The 8,830-nt window shown below is 44.8% G+C and overlaps 1 protein-coding gene across 3 annotated transcripts in view; it reads right to left on the bottom strand.

Moving 5' to 3' along the window:
• znrf1 (zinc and ring finger 1) overlaps positions 1-8,399 on the bottom strand; it is a 159,079-nt gene extending 150,680 nt beyond the window's left edge. The window contains exons 1-2 of one of the 3 annotated variants that reach the window (XM_050072304.1): positions 1,407-1,586; positions 759-1,131 (exon numbers count right to left, since the gene is read on the bottom strand). The gene's annotated coding sequence lies outside the window, so the exon portion shown is untranslated. Of the gene's footprint in view, positions 1-758; positions 1,238-1,406; positions 1,588-8,118 lie in introns of those variants that run through there. The other 2 variants (XM_050072307.1, XM_050072305.1) reach the window with 2 other exon arrangements.
• Between the last annotated feature and the right edge of the window lie 431 nt (positions 8,400-8,830).

Genomic DNA, 8,830 nt, shown 5'->3' on the forward strand with positions numbered 1-8,830 from the left:
CCGCTGGCTGATCCCGACCTGGTTTACAGTCAGGGCGGGATGTAAATGTAAAATTTTCTTTGTCTAATATAAATCACTGAAAGAAGGTTCATTTGTAGTTCTAAACATATTCAGGGTGTTTTTTTACTCAGTTTTTGTCTCTCCCACGACGTTATTCCTCTCTCCTACAGCAGCCATAACAATTTCATGCATATGGACAATTATGCAAATTAGGCGATGACGTCATTTAGCGACTTCTAGCGACTTTTAGGACAGGCAATAGCTACTTTTCTTACTGAGGAGTTGGCAACAGTGCCCCCGTCAGGTTCATGCGGAAGTGACTCTGTGTGGTAGCGGTGACAGTTTTATTTCAGTCCATAACAGAAATCCCTGCCTCGTTTGAGCTTCAGAAATGATTTTGGAAATGTAGCTTGTGTGGACGCTACCGCGTTAAGTGATCAATAAAAGAGCTTAACTACTGAGAAGTTACTTGATTCAGAAAACAGCGACGCTACCACCAGGCTACTGAGAAATGTAGCCTAGTTAAACTACAAACGTCTGCTACTGTAGTGACGCTACTGCCCAACACTCAACTTGAGCAGATGAATAAACAGCGGACAGTTCAGTCTTCAGGCTAATAGCCCACACACAGTCTCTGGGTCTCAGGCTTGAGGAAGGGATTAAGCCGAACCCAGCCACGGGGCAGAGGGGGTTACGTGAGCCCTCGGACCCGTACAGTTCAGTTCTTTAGCGGCCAGGAGTAAAGGTAAGGGGCTTACTGGAGACGAGGTAGCCGAGGCGAGGTGTCCAGAGCTGGAAGAGCCAGCCGATGATGCAGAGGTGCTGACGAGGAGCGAGCAGCACAGGAGCTGGGGCCAGGCGGAGGAGTCGAAGCCAGTAGAGCAGACCGATGAAGCAGAGGTGCCGTGAGGAGCAGGCAGTAGGGAAGCCAGGGCCAGGCGGAGTTGTCGAAGCCAGGAGAAACAACAGATGCCAGAGACGCCAAGGCAGAACGCGTGGTCGAGGACAGAGGGCAGGTAAGTTCACCAGGAGGCAGGCGAGGAGAGCAGGTTGGAGGCAGGCAGGGTCGGCAACAGGAGATCAGGTGGGTAATGAGTGCTGGAAAGTCTCGCATGGATGCAGTAGAACAATCTGGCAAGGATGAGAGTGCTGGAGAGGCTTATATGCAGGGCTGATTGGTAATGAGCTGCAGCTGAGCTTGCAGGTGAGTGTAGTTGGGCTGATTAGGTGGGAGTGGCTGGCAGGTAGAGTGGAGCAGAGGCAGGGAGAGTGGAAAATTACTGAGGCAGAGGGATAGGAGGGGAGACAGGGAGGATGAAACTGTGACACACATGGGTGCCAACAGGATTCTGCTCTAATGTCATTATTCGGTCTTAACCATCAATATTTGCTCCTCTCTTACTCACCTCTATGTCATCGCTCTCTCCCTCTGCCTCTCTCTCTTTATTCTGAACAGAGTGAACATGGATGAAAATCTTATCAGCAAACTATTGACTAGAAAGAGTAGGAGTCTGTACATTAACATAAGACTGCTGTAATGTCATTATTATATCTTAACCATCAATATTTGCTTCTTTCTCAATTCTCACTCACCTCCATGTCACCAGATTCTGTTCTCCTGCCCTCAATATGTTCTCCCTCTGCCTCTCTCTCTCTACTCTAAACACACCAGAGGGAACATGGAAGAAATATTATCACTGATATCAGTAAACTACTGACTAGAAAGACTACTGATACACACTATACACATGGGGGCCAATGGGAGTCTGCTGCAATGTCATTCGGTCCTAACCATTAATATTTGCCCCTCTCTTAGACTACGCTACTCACCTCTATGTCACCACCAGTCTGACACACTCACACCTCACACCTGTGTTTTCATCCTCCAAATGTTCTCTCTCTCCCTCTGCTTCACTCTCTTTATTCTGAACACACCAAAGTGAACATGGAAGAAATATTATCAGATAACAAGTGGTGTCTCTTGCTCAGATAGCCTACAAACCATTTCTGATCTGAATGACAAGAATTCTTATCAAGAAACACGGACTAATTTTTTGTACTAATGCTACCGTACGGTTAACCTGGTGAAACCATCCTGATCTTGCGAGCTCATATTCGATTTCGCTCCGCAGATCAGTCTGGCCATGCAATCATTAAGGCACATTCTGGCATCGGTTAAAGCTTACCGGGCCAATCACAACCATTTATTACTTTGGGATGGGCACGTCATCAGAATAAGAGGGACAAGGAGCAGAGTGAATGCATAAACAACCAACATGGCTACTGATTTTGAAACTGCGATGGTAAATGTGTTGAACGAACTGGAATGTACATTTTCTTTAAAAGCAGAGCAAACAGCTGCACTGAAAGCTTTTATTGAAAAAAAGGATGTTTTTGCTGTCCTTCCAGTGAAGTCAGTAAAAACCCAGCGGCTATTGTTGTTTCTCTGCTAGTTGCTCTCATGGAGGAGCAGGTCAGGGAAGCGACCAAGCTGGGAATCACAGCCATGCAACTCAGAGTCCACAGTGAGGAGGAAATCCGCAAAGACGGCAACACTCTTTCCCAGACATCATCATAGCTCATCTTCACTGCAGCTTGCTGGTCTGTTTACAGTGCCATTGTGCTAGCCAACGTCACACGTTTCATTTACTCAATTCCAATTGCGTGGAGGGGCACTTTGAGTGACAGCCATTGATACCGCCCCTCGGGAATAGAGGAAATGTACACTCCGTGTCCAGACCCATTCGTTTTGCGATGTACCATATAACTAGCGTATAACCGTATAACTAACGTTACTTATATAATCCGACTGATAGGGTAAGTCTACTCATTTTCTCACTGCTCTTAACTTACTTTGCTTCTTTTCTGAGACTGGCCAAAAATAAGCCGAATGTCTCTGCCACCCTTCCTCTTGCTCATGACGACTCACTGTGAAATTACACATGCAGTGCTAACGTTATGAGAGACACTTATTGTTTTGCAATATTACACCAAATGTAACCATGTTATAAAAAAACCATGTTAGAAAAAAAGTGGAGTTAGCTAGCTAGCCAGCTAGCTAACTCCACTTTTTTTCAGTAATGAATAGAGAGACAAATTTACATTAGCCCCTTTTCCACCTTAAGAACTTCATACCTGGGAAAAAAAATTGCCCTAAACCCCAAACTTTCCCTGAAAAAAGTATCTAGTAGGGGGATAGGACTTTTCAGATTACCCGGAATTCTTGAGGGGCAGGTATGTTTGGTGGAACACGCACTTGCAGTGTTCTGCACTTCCTGGCAAATTTTATTTCATTTCTACAAGTTTCACTTCCTTTGTGTTTTGATTAAGGATGGGTACCAAATCCTGGTACTAAATTATCAAAGACCGTAGTATTGATAAGCGCCAATGGTATCGGTTCTTTTGTGCCGGCGCTGAACTCTTCCACACACACATATCCACTCACACACGCCTACACGACACAGTAACCGGCGAACAGCTGAGCATCCACGGTGGAAACAAAACGAAGATAACTCGAAAATGACTCGAGTTGACGGCAGCTACACTCGTTACTGTAAGTGACATTAACCCTTAGCGAGTAAGAAGCCAAAACTTTATCAATACATGTGTTCAGCAAGCGTAAACATGAAGACAGTGATATTCAATATGCTCCGTCCACAGTCTCTTATCCACTGTCACTAACGTTATGTCTTACACAAGGACAGCCGCTAGTTTGGCTGATAGTAAATTGTTACTAATAAGCTCAAATGACAGCTGTCTGTATGTAGACTAACTTAGTTTGACACTTATCTTGAAAGACTTTTAAATTTAGCTGCCGGCTGAGACAAACAGCCTCTACTCTCTACACCAGCACTAATGTTACCATGTTACCAGCCAATAAGCTCAATGAGCTGAAGATAGGGCACACACCGAATCATCTACGTCATCACGCTAATTTGAATACATTTTCCAGAACTTTGAGGTGCGGTGGAAACACACACAGATTACCAGGAATTCTTTTACCAAGGTAAATAAATTCCTGGTAATAAAAGTTCCAGGAAATGTTGGTGGAAAAGGGGCTATTGCTTGCCTGGAACATTACCCATACAGCAGTCTGGCAACATCATTGATGGCAACCATGGCAACCAGCCTTGGCATTCTGCTACGGCAACTCCACTTGGACAAACCACACACAGAACTGCAATATTTGAACCGATAGTAATAATAACAGGGATTTGTTATGTTTAGTTATAATTATGATGATTACATTATTTCGGATGGTGGTATGTGGTTGCCTATCGTAGAATAGCAATGAAAAAAAAATGTTTCTTTTGTTGTTGTTTTTCAGTTTCAGTTATATATTGCGGGGGACATTTTGGGCATATTTGAACATTGGGGGTGGGTGTGTCCCTCTCGTATACCATGTACTATATGGTGACTACTGCCCTGCTGTTACATATAATTAAGGGTGTAGATGCTTTGAGTGACAAGCTGTCTGCAGATAGTGTTCTCGGCTTCTCAGTCAGATCCACCCCTCACTCCACCAGCCTCTCACCCAAGAATGGTCATTTCTGGCGCCAAAACATCAAGATGGCAATGGCTGAAATGCCTAACTTTAGGCTTCAAAGCGGGAGACCACAAGCTAATAGGTGACATCACTGTAGCTATGTCCATTGTTTTTACCAGCAGGGATTATGCCCCCAAAACTAAGTATTTTAAGTCAAAACATGATATTTTCCTAGACAAAAAAATCACATTACAAAATTGCTGTGGTTAACGTGTGGCTGGGTTAAGACACTGTTGGGATTCACTACCCCCACAGAGAAGGCCAGCACATTCTTTTGCTAGTGGCTAGTGTACTCAGAAGTTACACTTAAAGGTGTCTGCCAAGCAACACCACAGCCAACTACACATTTGACTTGTACTAAGACAACCTGTTTTAGCCTCACCTTCCTTTCCAGACCTAACAATGGTGAACCCCTGTTAAGAACAGTTTATCTTTTCCATTGCACAGAGCCTAAACTCTGGCTGTCCTGAACTCATCAGCAGATTGAGTCTCGGTGAATGCAGTGAAGAAATAAACTCTCTACTCAGCGACAACTGTGATGCACAGACTGCATCCTGTGGTACATTGTTAAAATGCTTGCTTCTGATCTTTCACAGGCAAATCACCCTTGCCTTTCAGAGTAAAGCAGCTCTAGAGAAGGAGGTAGAAACTCTAAGAGCGCAAAATGCTTCTCTCCTCCATGAAGTACAGATGGCTAACAAGAAAGCCATGCGCTATTTAGATGACTTGCTAAGGAAAGTTGATGTTGATGCTTGTTAAATGTTAGCTTGCTAGCTAACTGCTGCTGCTACTCTCGACCATGTTCAACCACACCCGGTCACACTGTGTGGACTTGGAACACAACAACGCGAAATTCCGCACCGCGTCCATACCACGCCTGTGTGTATGGTTTAAACGCGGAAAAGCGCTGCGCGAATATTCCACAAATCGGTCCTGTATTTCCACATCGTGGCAGTGAGAATGAACCTTTAGACCTCTGCTCACATAAAGAAGAACTGTTTCGGCTTAGATCAGAACATCTAGCCCCAGCACAGTCTTACAGCCAGTGTGATTACGGCTTTTCTGATTCACACTCCTCCCTGGATGAGAGGTTAGCACCTCCTCCACTCAGTAAGTGGAAATCTTTCCCACCAGACCCGAAGTCTTTGGGAATGAAGTCAGCTCCCCAACCTCCACCAACAGACAGAGGTAACAGTGACCTGACTCTCCACATCTCAGACACAGAAGTTGAGGAGACATGTAGTTTATCTTCCACAAGATATTCTGGCCCATGTCTTTCTCAAGCCCCTTTTACACTGCCAGATTTTCCCCGAATGTTGGGCCATTTTGCTGGCAAGCTGTGAGCGTTTAGACACACAGAGCCGGATTGGCGAGTTGATCCGAGGTGCCCAATTTTCTGCCTCGTAGAGTAATCATATTGGCGGAACCCTTTTAGTTTAAAAAGACCAAGGCAGCCTTCTGCAAGGGGAGGGGATGTTGAAAACTTGTGGGGGGAGCTGTTGATGACGCCGCATGTGCAACCCACTGGCGGTGGATAAACAGGAAACAGCTGATAGCAGGAATTAGCGAGCAGCTAGTAGCAAGAGGGAAATGCAAACCTGACAGACACTGTAAAGATGAGCAACTGGGGAGACAAGGAATTGCATGCCCTCCTTGCCCTCACAAACGAAGAGGCCATGACAGGAATGGTGAAGAACGGGCCGACTTACGAGAGAATAGCCGAAGGACTGACCAGCTGTGGCTATCCTCCCACGTCACTGTTTACGTCACATGCTGAGCTACACGTTTTGTTACTTGCTCACGCCCTCTGGACCAGCCCAGATGCTCTCTTGCTTGTGAGATGCCGAGCAGCTCACACCATGTCTGACCAACTCAGAGGCCATGGCCCCAAACCACTAAAGGGAGGGCAATTGCTCACAGACTCTCTTTTTCCTGGACCACGATTTGCCCAAGCTCAAGGCAGAGGCAAACCTGAACCAGGATACTTAGATTTGCAAGCACAAGGTTTGCAACTAGCTTTCTAGCAACAAGGAGAACCAAGTGAGTTAGCACACAGTGTCTAACTCTGCAAAGACCCTGAGCAACCAGCTTCCTTGGAGTTTCACCTTTGAAACAAGGACACAAGAAAAATGCATCTGGAACCACAGTTTTTTAAGTTTTGATAAGTTCAAACACTTCAAAATTGCCTGCCTAATGTACAAGGCGCTACATGGGCTAGCACCTCCCCCATTAAACAAATTCATTAAGCTGAGAGCAGATAGTGGCTTGTCCAGGAACACCAGGGCCTCTTCCAGGGGGGGACTGCGAGGTGCACTTTAGGCGTACAACCTTTGGACAAGCGGTGTTGTCTGTTATTGGCAGTAAATACTGGAATAGTTTACCTCTTGTGATTAGGGAATGTCCCACATATTGTGCTTTTAAGCAACTTAAAGAAATGGCTTAAGACAAATCAGATATGTGGTCATAACTAACCTGCTTGTAGCCCCCATCCTGCTTTCTCTATTGTTTCTTCGCTTTATATGTGCTATACAACCAGATCAAACAGATATGTTACCATCATGTTTAATCATGTTTCAAGTGAGCAACATGCAATTAATAACAGCACAAAGCACTGTCTGTCTGTTTGTTGGGGAACCATCTCAGGACGTGGTCTGGCTTGTATACCGGGGATGTGCCGGTGACAAGCCAAGCCTGTCCTTGTACACATACATACAACTTGTATGTAACTCAGTGTAATTGTGCGTACATAAATACATCTACGTATTCTAATTTAAGTGCAATAATACCTGCACACACATTTGCATGTGCTATAGGGCATTGTGCAATATAAACTAGCACTTCATAAACCTGTGCAATCGGGCGGTGTGCAATTCAATTAGCATTTTAACATGGGCAATGTGCAATAATATTAACCCTTAAAACCATTGCACCTTAGCACTTGAGCACTTAGCACATCGCACTTTAATTTAGCACTCAAGCACTTCTGCTTTGGTCCCCCAATTCTTGGTCTATCGTGTCTGTATTACTGTTCGCTATAAATTTGTTTATTTGTCATTGTTTTGTTTTTGTTTTTTGTTTTTTGTTTTTTGTTTTGTTTTGTTTTGTTTATGATTAGTTAAAGGAGCAATAAGCGAAATCGTTTCACCGCTAGGTTCGCTCGAACAACAGATAACTACCAAAATGGCCGAATCAAGGCTGCTTCAGTTTCGGGGGAGGTGTTTGTCTGACCGTGTGGTCAGGACAAAGACAAAGGAAAAGAAGCGGGAACTTTGGAATGCCTGTTTGGGTGTAGCTCTGTTGAAAGCCTATTTGTTAATGAGTCTGTGTGAATGTGATTTGTGTTGCAAACGGTCTGGATTAGTGCAGAGATTGTTTAGTTGTGTGCAAGAATCTGTCTGTGAACAGTATTAGCAAACTAAACACTTAGCTTTGGCGAAGCCAACTAATCAATGACCTAACTGCCAACAATCACAACAATAACTCAGTAAACAGCATCAAATCACATACAACAAGTTAAACAGTCTTGCTTAGCCTGTAAAGCTGTGATAAGCTATGCCCAGTTGTTACATTACCGATCCTTGAATGGATGGGAGAAAGAGTCACTTGGAGGTGTACTGCTCTGTTAGCCGGCAGAAGAAGGCTGGGAAGATGGTTCCAGGTGCAGTCTTTGTTGTCCTTTGTTCCAAAGGTTCTGATCCGAGGAAGCCAGTCGCTCGGGGTCCTTGCAGAATTAGACGCTGGGTGCTAACTCACTTAGTTCCTTGTTGCTGGAAAGCTAGTTGCAAACCTTGTGTTCGCAAGTGAGTCTGTGATCAATTGCCCTCCCTTTAGTGGTTGGGGCTATGGAGCACCGGTTCTGGGCCTCTGCTGTTCCAGGCCCAGCCAGAAAGAGGTGTTAGCTGCTACAGCAGCTGGAGCAAGAAGAGAAAGTTCTGTGGAAGGGAGCAGATCTTGTACAGATGCCTGTGACATCACAGAGTCACATGTCACTGTAAAAGGTCTTGTCCAATCAAGTTTTGGGACTTGAGTCTCACTGAAGTGTGAGGTGTGATCTCCAGTGGAGATGGGTGTCGCATAGCCCTCTTTGTTTGAAGACAAAGAGCATACAGAGGAAAAAGCCTTTAAATTGTCCAGTGATGATTTTACCAAATGATGAACCATCTGTGGTCCTGTGAATCCTAACACTACTTTATGAATAGGCCTAAATATAATTTTGGAATCATACCTGCTGTCTGTTTAATGTTGCACAAGGGTGAATGAATAGTCAACCTCTGCTGCGTCAAG

Source organism: Epinephelus moara, chromosome 20 (assembly GCF_006386435.1).
Source record: "Epinephelus moara isolate mb chromosome 20, YSFRI_EMoa_1.0, whole genome shotgun sequence".
In the NCBI taxonomy this organism is placed as follows: Eukaryota; Metazoa; Chordata; class Actinopteri; order Perciformes; family Serranidae; genus Epinephelus; species Epinephelus moara.